The 15,458-nt window shown below is 44.1% G+C and overlaps 1 protein-coding gene across 2 annotated transcripts in view; it reads left to right on the plus strand.

The window, feature by feature from the left end:
• The first annotated feature begins 4,035 nt into the window (after positions 1–4,035).
• ZDHHC7 (zinc finger DHHC-type containing 7) overlaps positions 4,036–15,458 on the plus strand; it is a 90,269-nt gene continuing 78,846 nt past the window's right edge. For both annotated transcript variants that reach the window (XM_029608081.1, XM_029608083.1), the window contains exon 1: positions 4,036–4,161. The gene's annotated coding sequence lies outside the window, so the exon portion shown is untranslated. The remainder of the gene's footprint in view (positions 4,162–15,458) is intronic.

The following is a 15,458-nucleotide window of genomic DNA, read 5'->3' on the forward strand; positions in this document are numbered from 1 at the left end:
CCCATGGGGTTCCTTAGGTGCGCGTGCTCACTTCCTGACCAGCTTTAACCACGTCATGGCAGGAACCTCGGGGGCGTCCCTACCAGATGACATCACTCTGCTCGAGTATTTAATCCGGCCTGCCCAGACAGCCGGCGACTTGGCAACAAGTTCACTTGATGTTGTTCCAGTTTCTACACTGTTTGTTTTGGTTTCGCTTCCATGATTTGAGACTGCTGGGTACCCGCTCCTCGGGGGCCCCCCTCGTCTCTTGGCTGTCCGCTCCTCGGGGGCCTATCACCCAGTTTCCAGCCTGCCTTCTCCTAAGGCCTTCTACGGGACTTCTGCTTACTTCCTGTCGCTGTGAGTACCACTTCTGGATCACTGTTTGATTGCTACGTGGGAATCCTCACCGGACCATTGCCGTGAGGAGTCCCTTCAAGGGTTACCCCTGCTCTGCGGACCTACTCGGTGATACTATCTGGAGAACCCTCGCCGGTGTACCCCACTCTGCGGACCATTGCCGTGAGGACTCATTTCCGGGTTCCCCGCTGCTCTGCGATCCCTACCACCAAGGAACATCCTTGCATTCTCCACTACTGATTCAGTGTGTTACAGTGACTTTATTTCTCGGCACCCCGCTACTCGAGTACTGCCACTTCCACCTTTGACTCTTGTCTCTAGCAAGACTGATGTCAGCAGGTTGCTGCCGTTCCATGGCCCAACTCCAGGGGTCACCCTCTATATCTCCACCTCTACGTCTGCTGTATTTCCATCCCACAGCCTAGGCTCCGCCTCCCGATGGTGAGGCCTCGTGGGGCTCCTCCTCCTGGGTGATTCCACCTCTCACCTTGGCCAAAGGGTTCACTCACTAACTTATCCTAACAGTTTTCAGTGGAAATATACCTCTGAAACCGCTATCTCAACTTACTAATCTCGTCAAGATGGTGCCAAACGCTCAAACCACAACCCTATTATATATACTAACACACCCACCATCTTGACCAATCACTGAAGATAATGCCCCCCCCCCCCGACCAGTCTAATTCTTTGTTTAACCCCATCAGTTGAACTGTTTTAAATTTAAAGATCCAACACTGTTCTGTCTGTAGAAGCCGTAAATTACAGTCTCCTCCTCTCACATTCAGTTTTAAAGCTTCCAAGACTGTAAACGATAAATCATCAAATGTATGATTAAACTTAAAAAAATGTTCAACCAGCGGAGCCTCCTCTCTTCCACACCAGCGGAGCCTTCTCCCTTCCACACTTTAATGAACTACGATGTTCAATCAACCTAGTTTTCAACATCCGCATCGTCTTCCCTACATACATTAAATTACATGGACACCAAATCAAGTATACTACTTGATTTGAGGGCGGTAGTCAGCCAGTTTTTTTAATGGCAAATGCACATTATTCCATGATTGTGGACATACCGAACAACATCCACATGCAAAATGTCCCAAATCTACTGAATTCTCATGCGAAGTACTCAAAACCTGCAATCTCACAACCTGGTCCTTTAAATTACAACCTCTACTATAAGCGATCCATGGTTTCTCTTGGAATGGTGGATGTAATTGAAGAACGCTCCAATGCTTAAAAATGCTCTTAGCTACCCGATGGATCGAAGTAGAAAAAGGTAACATGCACCTTAGTTTTTTTTGTAATTCTCTTTCCCTGAAACTGCAACAAAGTGTCTCGATTATTCCAACGTGCCCTTTTCAAAGCTTATTAACTATAGAAGTCGGATACCCACTTGCCACAAATCTATAGCCTGTATGTGGAGTCATTTGAAAAACAATGGTTGGCTCAATGCCCCTTTCAAAATATATATAATTAAATAAATAAATAAATAAATAAATAAATAAATAAATAATTAACGGTGCGATTCCACCAGGCGCTGTTACAGAGGGGCAGCCCACTACCATCGGGCACTTAAAGAAAACTACATCATGTGAGAAAAAGACACAAAAAAATAGTAAAAATGAACTGAGATGTTAAAAGAGAAAATCAGCGATGTGAAGACCCGCCCCCCCCCCGACGTCATGACGACCAGCCAGCGGCGACCCGATTAACGGTGCGATTCCACCAGGCGCTGTTACAGAGGGGCAGCCCACTACCATCGGGCACTTAAAGAAAACTACATCTTGTGAGAAAAAGACACAAAAAAATAGTAAAAATGAACTGAGATGTTAAAAGAGAAAATCAGCGATGTGAAGACTCGCCCCCCCCCCGACGTCATGACGACCAGCCAGCGGTGACCCGATTAACGGCGCGATTACACCAGGCGTCGCGTGCCGGGCGTGACAAAGGGGTTTCCCCCTTTGTGCTCCCCTTCATGCTAACCTTTGTGTTCCTTCTAATATAATTATATTTATGTTTATGTTAATAATAACTTTTATTAATGTTATTTAGCTTTTTGCTTTGTTTAAAATTATTTCATTATTGACGTTTAAATGTATTAGACTAAGGAATTTTACTTCCTGCTCATTCTGTTTCATTGTAAACCGATTTGATATGCATTTTATGCAGGAAAATCGGTATAAAAAAAAACTTTAAATAAATAAATAAATATTTTTGTTGGCAGCGATATATTGATGACATCATAGTATTGTGGTCTGGTGGTAATGTTATTTTTGAACAATGTATGCAGTGGTTGAACAGTTGTAACTAGGGATGTGATTCAGCCGAACCTTTTGGTTCGGCTTTTATCGGCCCGCCGCAGGAAATTTCGTTTTCCCTCTGTTCAGGCCTTTTTTTTTCGGCCGCCCCAAATTTCAGGATTAGTGCGCACTAACGGGGAGTTAGTGTGCGCTAACTACCTTAAAAGTTTGGGTGAATTCCCTTCGTTTTTTGGGGTGGCCGAACAAGGACGAATGCGCATCCCTACAATTTCTCTCACATTATGAGGGTAATGTGGTGCCTTTTTTGGATATTACTATTTCTAAGGAGAATGATGTTTTTTTCTTCTCTATTTTTAAAAAACCAACAGATTGGAATACATTGCTTAGATATGACAGTCACCATCCACAGCGTCTAAAAGACAGCATTCCATTCGGGCAGTTTATATGCCTGAGGCGTTTGTGTTCAACTACAGATGAATTAAAAAAGAGAGTGGGAGAAATGTGAGATAGATGTGGCAAGGGGGTATCCGACTTCTATAGTTAATAAAGCTTTGAAAAGGGCATGTTGCCAGAGGAAATGATGAAAACTGTTAATGTACCTGGGTTTAAAAAAAAGTTTAGACAGGTTTCTGGAAGAAAAGTCCATAAACCTTTATTAAGGTCTACTTGGGGAAATCCACTTCATATCCCTGGGATAAGCAGCATGGAATCAATCAGCCTTTTGGGATCCTGCCAGGTACTTGTGACCTGGATTGGCCATGGCCACTGTTGGAAGCAGGATACTGGGCTTGATGGATCTTTGGTCTTATGCTGTTATGAGAAGAGGGCAGCACAGTAGTTGTTTTCATTAGGCAATAAAAGTGTTAGCACCAGTTCTGGGTGGTAGGCTACTCCAGGCATCCGCTGTGTTCGCTGAAAAGTATTTGCTCACATTGCAATTTGGATTGTAATCTGCCTTGAGGCTAATTCAGGAAAAGGTGGACCATCAAATGTTTATAAATAAACAAATCTTAGTTTCCTGTGCCTTATGGAAGCCCATCCAGTATTTCTGTCATAGTCCCCCATTCTACTGGGAGAATTCCTTAAACCCCTCCTGAAATGTCCCAAAATCCCAAATACTCCAATGCTCTCTGGGACCAAGACAGCTGCTAAAAGAAGGCTGCTATGGTAAGAATCCTCCCATTCAAACACAGAAAGAATACAGAATATTTAGTGCTTTTTTTTTTTTTTGAAGGGGTTTAATCATTTCCTAAAGTATTTTCCTTTCTCCTTGCAATTCCAGACGCCTCCTTGCTCAATCCCCACCCCCACCCTGCCGCCGCTGGGTGGCGCTGCTACCGCGCGGCCTCCTTTCCCCCATCGGCCCCACCCCCTCTCCTTCCCGAGCACGCGCCCGCCGCCGGAAGGAGGCGAGCTCGCGACCCCGGAAGTGGCGGCTGGGGAGGAGGAGGAGGAGGAGGAGGGCGGCGGCGCCTGGAGCCCCCCGGCCCGTGAGGAACAATGGGGGAGTGAGGGGGCGGGACAAGGCAAGGGAGGGAGGAGCCGGTGTCCCGGGGTAAGTATTTGGCTTCCCAGCCGTAACGGGAAGGGGGAGGGGTAATTTTGCTTCGGCTGTAGGGCTGGGTTCATTCCCTTCCCGCTTATAACGCATGGTGAAGGTGAGGGGAGAGAGGCGGGAGCAGGGGAGTGTGGTAGGGTACAGCTGGCATAGTCGCATTTCTGGGGGGGGGGTGCAAGAGGGTTGAATGGCTAGGGCTGGATATCCAGGGCGACGTGCACGATCCCCCCCCCCCCCCATTGACACAGAGTTAGAGCGGGGGGGGGGTGAATGACACAATCGAGTGAGAGTATATTCTAGGTTAAACCAATGACACCGAGTCTCCCAGGGCTTCCCGAGCCCAAGCCCGGGTACCCCACAGCCAGTCGGGTCTTCAGAATACCTATGAGTATGCATGAGAGCAATCGGTGCACGGGGCTCCCATTGTATGCAAATTTACATCATGCATATTCATGGAGGGGGGGGGGTGGGCATGTTGAGCTGTGCCAGGGAATGTCTTGTTGCATAAAACAATGACATCGCATTTTATTTTTCATTTTCAGCTTGCTTGTGGGTTCCTTCCCCCAAACGTACATTTTTACACCTAATTAACACTGCTAGTACTGCTCATTTGCTGAAGCTGCCAGATGTGCAGATACCCATAAAAGAGTGACTGTATCAGCGTTTACTGGGCTGTACTTGTGACGCGTGTGTGCTATGCTAGGTCCACAAATGCTGTTTTTATGGCCCAGTAGCCCTTTCGCCTATTTGCTCTCACGGTAATTCTGATACTGTGTAAGTAAATATGCCCTGTGATTGGTATTTCTGACAGTATAAACCAAGGCAGTTCTTCTAGCTTGGGTGGAAGGTTTATGGTAGGAGCAAAGCTGACATCTTGTAGCACTAAACAGGAGGATGTTTGAAATCAGAATAAATTGCCTAATTAAGGTCCTAAATATTTACCCAGCTTCCCCCCCCCCCCCTCATTTGAGTGTGTAACACCCCCCTCCCCAAAAAAACAAAACAACCCCTTAATACATCATGGTCTAAGGTTGTGTTCTTTAGTTTTCTTCCCCATAGCTGAACTGTAGATATTGCTTGGGCAATTTTTGCATGAGGTAAAACTGATGCACAGGGATAAGGGGACTATATTGATATATGCAGATTAACCTTAGCCTGATGGGCTGAAGGTCATTAGTTGTTTCACTTGGTTTCTTCTTTCTAAGTGATAGAGATTTTATGTGCATGTTTGGACAACGTGTGCAATGGTATAATTTAATAGAATGTAATTGTATGTAAAATGCCAGAATCATTCTGTGGCTTTTTCCTATCTGAATTGTTTGAGTTCTATTTACAAAGCATTTTGACATTGACAAAATACCGGTATATAAAACCTTTGCTGAGGACAGGACCTTTTGTTAATAGTATGCCACTATATTAGCCTATTGATTTAAAACAAGTGATAAGGGTTGGTGGTCATGACCATATAAACAGTGTATATGGAGTATACTGAAACCAACAATAAAAAAAAAAAAAAAAAGGAGCTAGTCTAAATTTGAAAGTGATCCATGTTTTCCTTCAGTTCTGACAAATCATATCTGACAAAATGTGCTTTTATTCTCTATTTGTTTTATTTATGAAATGGTAAATAGACTGACTCATGAGTTTAGATACAGTTTTAATTTATGAAGAATCTCGAGTTCAGTCGTTCACCAAAATTTGCCCAGTATTTTGTCCTTTGTTTTTTAAAAGTTGCCTGTCTGGGTACATACAGTATATTGTGCTGTGTCATTTTAGGAAAAAAAATTTTTTATTAAAACTTTATGGAAGTGTTCATTGCAGGGTCTGCCTTGGTGGCATTGCTGCTTAATGTCATGTGGAAAACCTAGTTTGTTTATTTTTAAAATGTTTCTATTCAGTCTATAACAAAAATGTGCTAGGTGGATTACAGCAATAACAACATAATACAAAAATTAAAATGGAATATTAATAGAAAATTACAATAAAGGAAAAAAGTAACAGAAAAAAAAATGACATATGAAAAGTACATTAGATTTTTAAAATACATAATCAGGTAGAAGGAAAAACCTATTTAAACAAATATGCCTTGAGAATTTTCCTAAATGGCTGTATTTCCTGCACTAGGAATCTGTTTCCCAGATTCAATGGTGAAACCTAATGGCCAGACCTCCCAAGACCGCATTTGCCATGGATCCTTCTGAAATTTGGCTAGAGGACCGTCACTGACATGGCTGGGTTGGGAGCGGGATGATTAAATAAGGGACCCCCTTCCTTTCCAGATAGTTGCAAATAAAGGCTTATGGTGCAATAGCCCAGGCCCAAAGCAACAGGAAGAAACTGACAGGCCAAAAAAATTATATGTATCTATTCTATCAATATAGATAAATGAGCTCTGACCGACGTGCCACGAATGCGCAGTTGAAAGCAGCTCTGACCAACGTGCAGGCGTGGCACGAAGGTCAGAGCTGCTCTCTTCATGGCACGTCGCAGCCCTCAAACATCTCGCCCGTTTTACCGGGCTCAAATGCTTGTGTGTGTGTATATGTGTGTGTGTGTGTATAAATATATATATATATATATGAGAGAGAATTAATTTTTTTTGGCCTATCAGTTTCTTCTCGATTCTGGTATCCATTTTTAGATGCATGGGGAATGAAATTGGTTTGATAGAAAAAAATGTACATGCCTAAGGTATGCATGGAAAATGGAATCTAAAAGCCAAGCTAATTTTAGATACGTTTCTGAGACAATGATGAAAATGTACTGGCTAATTAGTATTAAAAATGCATCACAGTCAGTACTAATTGACACCCTCGCCGATAGGCATAGCCCAGAAAGGGCTTGAGTGAGCATGGGAACTGAAATGATCTTCCACCCTCCTTCCCCTAACGCCATCTCCAAATAGTTGTTGAACTCAAGGGAAATAAAGCATACAGACTGAATAGGAGCAATGTTACCTCTAATTTTTTGTGGACTGTGTGTTAGTCCTGGGGGAATTCTGCGCTACTGCGGAGCGCAGAATTCCCCCTCTGTGTAGAATTTGGAGCAGACCCCCATCCTGCTTGCTGCGAAGAGGAAGGAGGCCCCGGCGTGCTGTGTCATGGCAAAGAGGAAGGAGGCCCCGGCGTGCTGTGTCACGAGAAGATGGAGGTGCAAGTCCCAGCATGCCGCGAGCGAAGCAGGCCCCAATGAGTCTGTGTGTAGTGGTTGTGTGAGAGACTGAGAGGTGTAGAGGTATGTGTTTAAGACTGCAAGCTGGTGTGTATGTATGGGAGAGCATGAATAAGGGTGTGTGTATATGTGCCAGAGAGAGGGAGTCTTTGTGAGGAGATTGTGAAGGAATGTGTATATGTGTGTGTGAGAGATTGGGAGCTGGTGTGCGTGAAAAAAGGAGTGTGTTATGTGAGGGACTAAGGGTGCTTGTTTGTGAGAGAAGGAGCCTTTGTGTGTGTGTGTGTGTGTGTGTGTGTGTGAGAGAGAGAGAAAGAGGGAGCCAATGTGCAGGGGTGTGTGAGAAAGAGATAGGTAGCCTGTGTGAGGGTGTATGCATGAGAGAGAAAGGGAGCCTGGGTGAGGGTGTGTATGCGAGAGGGAGCCTGTATGAGGGGGTACGTATGTGCATGAGAGAGAAGGAGCCTGTGTGTGAGAGAGAGAGGGAGCCAATGTGCAGGGGTGTGTGTATGAGAGGGATAGGTAGCTAGTGTGAGAATGTATACATGAGAGAAGGGAGCCTGTGTGAAGGGGTGTGTGTGCGAGAGAGAGAGGAAGCCTGTATGAGGGGGTGTGTATATGCATGAGAAAATGGGAGGGGAACCTGTGAGTGTGTGAGAGAGGGACAGATGGAGCCTGTGTGAGCGGCAGTACTGAGAGAGGGGTCAAACTCTGGGAGTGTATATAGAGTGGAAGGGGTTGAGCCTAGCGGGGAAGGGGAGAGATAGTGGAGGGTGAAGGAGTTTGGGAGCCTGAGAAGGCAAAGTGAAAGGAGACTGGCCAGGGGAGCAGGGAGAGAGGAAGGGACATTCTTACAAGGAACTTCTAGGGAAATTCTGCTCAAAATATTTAAAACTCTACATCTTTAATACATTTTTTCTATATTATATTTTAAATGACTTACTAAAAGATTGTCATGTATATTGTGCTATTTTAACCAATATAAAGTATGCAGAATTTTCAATTTATTTGTGCAGAATTCCCCCAGGAGTTGTGTGTGCAGAAAAAGTTCTTGTGTGCAGTGTAGTGTGCATATTTCCTTAGTGTTTTTTTGAAACACCATTTTGTTTTTCTTTTCTTGTGCGTGTGGTATTTTCCTGTGTGTGCGCATGAGCAACTTACAAGGGACCATTGGTCAGAAATCCTTGATGGTGTTTTCCTGTGGATAAGCAGGCCGAATTAGCCATTACATGTGAACGATGTCATTTGGTGGCACCAAATGGACTTGTCTCCCCTAGCTTGTAGAGCTTTTAGCTCTATTGAGCCTGTGTGGGAGCTCCCACATAATCCTCTTCAGTAATTTTTTGTCCAGGCTTAAGCACGAAGATGTACTCTCTTTCCTCATATTTTTTCTCTAATTATCTCCTTTTGGTCATTTTTTGCCTCTAAAATTCTTTCTAACTTGCCTCGTTGCCCCTGCAGTCCGACTACAGTACTTTTCAGGATGACCTAAAAAAAAAAAAAAAGAAAGCAGTGGCCCTACCTCACAACATGCAAGGCTAGAAAAAGAAATCTACAGTGGTGAGTGGGTTTAAAGCGGAGTCTGTGACAAAATAATGTCCATCGCGGAGAGGCACGAACTGTTTCCGCTGCCTTGAGCCAAATCATGACCAGAACTGCTCTGCTTGTGGATGTATGTTCCCATGCATGCGGTATTTCAGGGCGCTTCGTATTGAGGAGCTGCGTAAATCTCTCTGGAGTCGCAGCAGGTCCTTGTCCCACAGTTCATTGTTGTATGCCTTGCCAGGAAAAAAGTTGAGCGGGAGCGCCTCTTCCTCTAAAACTCCTCTGTTTGCTCAGACTATAACTGCCTGGAGTGAGTTCTGCCAGCCGCCCTGCTTCGAAGACAAAGCTGCATCATTTGTTGGAACCGTCTCAGCCTGCATCAAAGAAGCATAAGCACGTGAAGCGTGGTGTGTTGGCGCACGAACCATCAGCGTTCCCAACATAATGCGCCTGGCGCACGATGCCTATACTGTGAGTGGCTCGTGCCGCCTCGATGCGTCTTGAGGCCTCTAATGTGGTTCATGGTGCAAAGACGTACACCTCAGTCTCAGTACATCCGACACTTCCATTGATGGAACACAGTCATGCATCACCAGATTCCTTGATGCTTTTCACTAAAGATCCTTTGAAGCATACCAGGTTATCCAGGACATCTAAACATTCTACCCCATCAAAACTATCGACACACCAGCCTCAGCATTCGTTATCAAGCTGCTTTGCCAACTCAGCGATACACAGGCCAGCAGCTGAAGGAGTCATAGAAACATAGAAATGACGGCAGAAGAAGACCAAACGGCCCATCCAGTCTGCCCAGCAAGCTTCACACTTCTTTTTTCTCATACTTATCTGTTACTCTTGGCTCTTAGTAAGCTTTGGTTCTATTTCCCTTTCACCCCCACCATTAAATGTAGAGAGCAGTGATGGAGCTGCATCCAAGTGAAATATCAAGCTTGATTAGTTAGGGGTAGTAACCGCCGCAATAAGCAAGCTATACCCATGCTTATTTGTTTACCCAGACTGTTATTCAGCCCTTATTGGTTGTTTTTCTTCCCTGCCGCTGAAGCAGAGAGCTATGCTGGATATGCGTGAAGTATCAGTTTTTCTTCTCCCCTGCCATTGAAGCAGAGAGCTATGCTGGATATGCGTGAAGTATCAGTTTTTTTCTTCTCCCTTGCCGTTGAAGCAGAGAGAGTCAGGATTGCCTTTGCCTCCTTCAGCAACACGGGCGCTTACCCTGCCTAGACTTGTGGTTGAAGGGCTTTGCCTGCAGACCTGGTATGCTTCGTAGTCCTGCTCACCTCTAAAAAGCCACTCTTTCTAATGCAGGAACCTATCCTGGTCTCCCACCACCTACGACAGGCCAAAGGACACATCAGCCACTTGACCACATTGCAGGTTTGGTGAGGAGTTTCTTCTCCATCTAAGATGACTTTAAGGAATATTCCAGCCTTTCCTTTCTACTATCGGTATGGTGATTTTGCAGACCAGAGTCCCGATTTCACCAATAGCTCTCCACCTAACTACAGAAATTGTGGACACCCTAGTCTCATCTGGAAAGCCTTCAACTAGAATAAATTATGCCTTTAAATGGAACAGGAATTCTAAATGGTGCCAACAGAATGAATTGGACCTTTTCTTTTGTGAACCCCAACACCTGCTAAAATACTTGCTCCACCTTTCTCATGCCGGTCTCACCACTTCTTCAGTGACAAACCGATCTCTACTCATCCTCTGATATCTGCAGAGCTGCAACTTGGTCTTCAGTTCATACCTTTTCGTCTCATTACTATTTTGATAACCTTTTCAAAGACTGACAGTAAATTTGCACAAGCAGTTTTGCATAATCTGTTCTCACTGTAGTCCATGCTCCATGGTTGATGTGGGTGCTCATAGGTCCAGGTTGCATTATAAGAAAATGCTCTGCAGCAACCTTCAGCTTGGGCTACCCACATGTAAGGCTAATACAGCCTCCTTATCAACAGAAAATTCAAGTTTGCTTACCAGAAACCATGTTTTCCATAGATAACAGGATGAATTAGCCATGGAATATATATCTACTTCTCTGGAGAGACAGCTACATAGCTGGACTTAGCTTGGGCACTGATTGAAGAGGCTCATGAGGCAACACCTGAGTGGGAACTCTTGCACATAAGTAGTGCTAAATGCTCTATTAGCTAGAAGAGACAAGTCTTATTTGATGCTGCCAGATGATGTTGGCCACATGTAATGGCTAATTATCTATGGAAACACCATTTATGATGAACACACTTGTTTTTTTAGGGTCCTAAATTCCCAAAACATTTAGAGATTGTCATGGGTCAGGCAGGCTGGACTGGGCTTTCCCCCCAGCAGGAGCGTAGGTCCAGACTCGGGGGCAGGGCCAGACTGGGTCTTCTGCCTGTACCAGCCAGCTCCTCTGCAGTTTGAGCCCCTGGGTTCTGGTAACTGGCAGGACTTTGTAGGAAGCATGGCTGGTGCTGGAACAATCCACAGGCTGGGAGTTGGATACAGCTAGGGCTGGAGACAAGGCTGGAATCAAGGGCAAACATGAACATATACAAGGGCAAGGCCTGGAATAGCATACAAGGGACTGGACTGGACAAGGCAAGTCACGGACTAGCGAGGGCTGGATGAAGACAGGAGTAGAACAGGAAACAAAACAAATCCAAACTGGTTACGAGGCTGGCTAGGTGAACCTATAAGGAATGAAGGCTGCAAAGTAGGACAGGAAATCCCAAGAAGGCACTGAGCATTGCAGGTGGGCCTGGAATGCCACAGAGCAAGGCAGGAGGTCGAGAGAGGCCAGATGGCCTAGATAGAGCACCAGTCAATGCAGGAGGCCAAGATAGGCCATGTCAAGAGGCTGAGGTGACTCAATGAGGCACCAAGGAAATGGACAAGCTGGGTTAAGAAGGCCTGGAGTCACTGCCCCATGGGATCAGCAATAGGGCAACTAGAGTGGCTGTGGAGGCTCGCTGATGATCTCTGCTGGGGGGGGGGCTGTGTAGCAGGCTGAATCGAGACCGAGATGCAGATGGTGTACTAGGAGCAAGTTGTGCATGTTCTTCACCTCCACTGGTTGGCTAAAATATGTGGGGCAGAAACAAGGTCAGAGTCTCTAGGGCTCTTCCCACCACTTCCAGTTGATTTCAAGAGCAGAGACTGTGGGGTGTCCTTGCTTCCCCCTTTCATGCTCTCACAGATTATTTTCTTGGTTCCATCCCTCTGCAGAATAGAACCTCTTTAAATAAAAGTTAAGCTCTTGGGATTTCCCCCGGAGAAGGATAATTGCTTCAGCAGGATTGCGGTCTTGTTTGGAGAGCTACAATTTCAAGGTGATGTGTTTTCTGTGCAGTGTGTTTTCAGGGAAATGAGTGTCTGACAGAATGTTGTCATTAGGAGAAGAGTATGCTGCTGAGTTCTGATCTTTGTTGCGGTTCTGTAGGATACTGGATCCCTATTAAGTTATGACTTCTGTTTATTGGACGCTAAGATCTTTTATTTTTTAGATGTTGTAATTTGGTGCAATAGAAGGTACTGTAAACCTACAAAGAATCCCCTTTGACAGACCAGAAGTGATGTGCAACTTTACTTTGATCTCCAACACAAACAACAACCAAAATCAGATGAAAAACAAGAAGAAGTTACATTGAAAGTTTCTGCATAGATTAGTAAAGAAAGTGGAAAAGTCTTTGGTTTTTTTTTTAATGGATATTTTTATTTTTAAATTCTGACAGATTTTAAAAACATTGCTTGCACAAAAACGGCCCCATACATGCGTATTTTGCAAGGCTGACCATGGCAATGCACACCGTATTAACTGTGTAACTACTACTGGTCCTGATGAGGCACAATTCTGGAGATTTTGGGACAGAGGGATCCTGACACTATCTCCCACTGTAAGAGGGGCTCTTTCAACTCAGGGTGGGTTTTGGGGGGAGCAGTGTTACATTCGTCTGCCTAGGGTGCAAACGTTGGATAAGGAATGGGTGGGGGGAGTTTTCTCAGCTCAAGTCAACTAATTGAAAAGGGGGTGGGTGGAAATTTTAATTGGGGAAGCAAGTGCCCTTTCAGGTTACAAAAATAATAGAAGATACAGAGGGCAGATCTCTGATTGTGGAGTGATCTCTATTTGAGTCTGCTTTAATACTTTGTAATGTTTATACACAATGTTTACAAACATAGCTTTTTTGTTAGGATTATGTTTCTAATGGAATATACACATGTACCTATTCTAATGAAGGGGGATTTCAATTATGGCTTGGATCCAAAATTGGATTGCTCTTCTCAGAATATCCCTGGTGCTGTGAATCGTACTAAGGGCATCCCATATTTATGTGGAACTTTGGACCTAGTTGATCGATGGTGAATCTTACGTTCCTTGGAGAGGGCGTATACCCACTTATAAAGGGCTCCTGGTACTCACTCCTGTATAGACTACCTATTGGTAAGCATTCTCCATTGTAGTCAGATCTCAGATAAGGCCAGTGGAGATACAATGCACCCATATATTCATGGGAATGCAGAGGTCTCTGGAAATTCTCCAAAAACTTATACAAAGATCAGAAATTTAAAGAATTCTTAACACAGAGGTGAGGAGATTCTGTGACTTCAATAAAGAACATAGGCTATCCCCTATCCTTTTTTTGGGAAACAGCTAAAATGTTACACAGGGACGTATTTCCTTGCCACTGTGAATGCAATAGAGTGTTGGCGAATGAGGTTTCTTAAGTTGGAGCAACAATTACAGGCCACCAAACAGCTATTTGAAAATAGGCTGTCCCTGGCCATAAAAAATTTGTAGTTACTCAAATAGCCTTAAATTCTTTTTTTTCATCAAAAAGCTAAACAAAATTTATTATACTATAAAAGCAAATGTTTTCATTTTATCAAATCTGGTAGAATGTTGGCAAGTCTGACTAAGAGTTGGAGAGGTTGGAAATACGTTACAACGCTGTGTCTACAAAATGGAGATTTGGTGAATTTGACTAAAGATATTGGCAACATCTTTAGATCTTTTTATAGCAACCTATCTATGGCCATGCTAGTTGATCAAGATGCAGTATAGCATTATTTAGCCTTGGTAGGTATACCTAAGTTGACCCCAGACTTTGCAATTGTTGAACAAACAATTGCAAATTCAGAAACTTCAACGGGGCATTTAGTAGGCCAAATTATTTAAGGCCCCAGGACTGACGGTTTCTTAGCAGAATTCTACAAATTATCTGATAAACTTCTCTTGCCATTATCCCCTAATACAGCTTTAATTACAGTCTTGCTAAAATCTGGGCAGAGCCCTTCTCCAGGGTTGTATTGGCCCATCTCATTGTTAAATTTTGATATGAAATTGCTAGCTAAGGAGATGGTTGATCGTTTAGCACAAGTCATATCCTCACTGGTGGGGCTAAAACAGATTGGATTGAGACTAGCAGATGATGGCATCTTCCTACAGTATTACTGAGTTTTGATGCATAAAATCTTTCAACCAAGTGGCTTGGTCTTTTATGTTGACCATTCTTCAGGCTATGGGTATAGAGGGCTTTTTCTAGAAGATTGTAAAGGTTCTCTATAATAAACCCATTGCCTAAGTGATGGTTAATGGTTCACCGTCTGCATCTTTTGAATTGTAAAGGGGCACCTGTCAGGGTTGCTCTCTAGCCCCATCATTTTTTATTTTATCACTTGAGCCATTGTTACGGAGAATTTGTGACAATGATAATATCCAAGGGGTACAAATAGGCAATGTGGCCAAGCAGCAGTTCAAGTTGGTGATCTTTACCGATGATGTGCTTGTCCATATAATGAATCCCCAATCTTTGCTAGCTCCTTTGTTGGACGAATTTATTAATAATGGGCAGGTTGTAGGCTTATGACTTAATTTGGATAATTCAGAGGTTTTGCATTTGACGGATTCAGTAATCGAGGCATGTGATTTCCCGATACTATGGGCGCAGGAGTCCTTTAAATATCTGGGCATTAACTTATAAAGAGATCCATTCCAATTGCATTAGTCAAATTTTCAGAAATGTTCAAAATTGGATGGATTTTCTTTTATCACTTGCTGGAAGAGTGAATAACTTTTGAATGATGCTTCTCCCTAAAGGTTATACTTGTTTCAGATGTTGCCCATATGTTGAAGATGGAGCTTGAAAAAACAGAACATTTGCTAATTTCTTTGGCAGCAAAAGAAACCTCATATAGTCCTTGCAACACTGTTGAGGCGTGGGATGGGGGAGGCATGGGGTTCCCAAATTTGAAATTCTATAACTTTGTCTGATAGCGCGTCCCTAGCGCCTCCTTTTGGCCGTTTCTACCGCCGGGCCTCATTTAAATACTGAATCGTGCGCACAGGCAAGTCTGCTCTCCCGCAGACTTTACTGAATCGGCCCGAATGATTGCTCAGCGGGTTTGACAGCCGACGCTCAATTTTGCCGGCGTCTGTTCTCGAGCCCGCTGACAGCCACGGACTTGGAAACCGGACGCCGGCAAAATTGAGCGTCCGGTTTTCGACCCGACAGCTGCGGGCCGACTTCAAAAATTTTTTTTTTTACTTTTTTTACCCTTTGGGACCTCCGACT

Source organism: Rhinatrema bivittatum, chromosome 7 (assembly GCF_901001135.1).
Source record: "Rhinatrema bivittatum chromosome 7, aRhiBiv1.1, whole genome shotgun sequence".
In the NCBI taxonomy this organism is placed as follows: Eukaryota; Metazoa; Chordata; class Amphibia; order Gymnophiona; family Rhinatrematidae; genus Rhinatrema; species Rhinatrema bivittatum.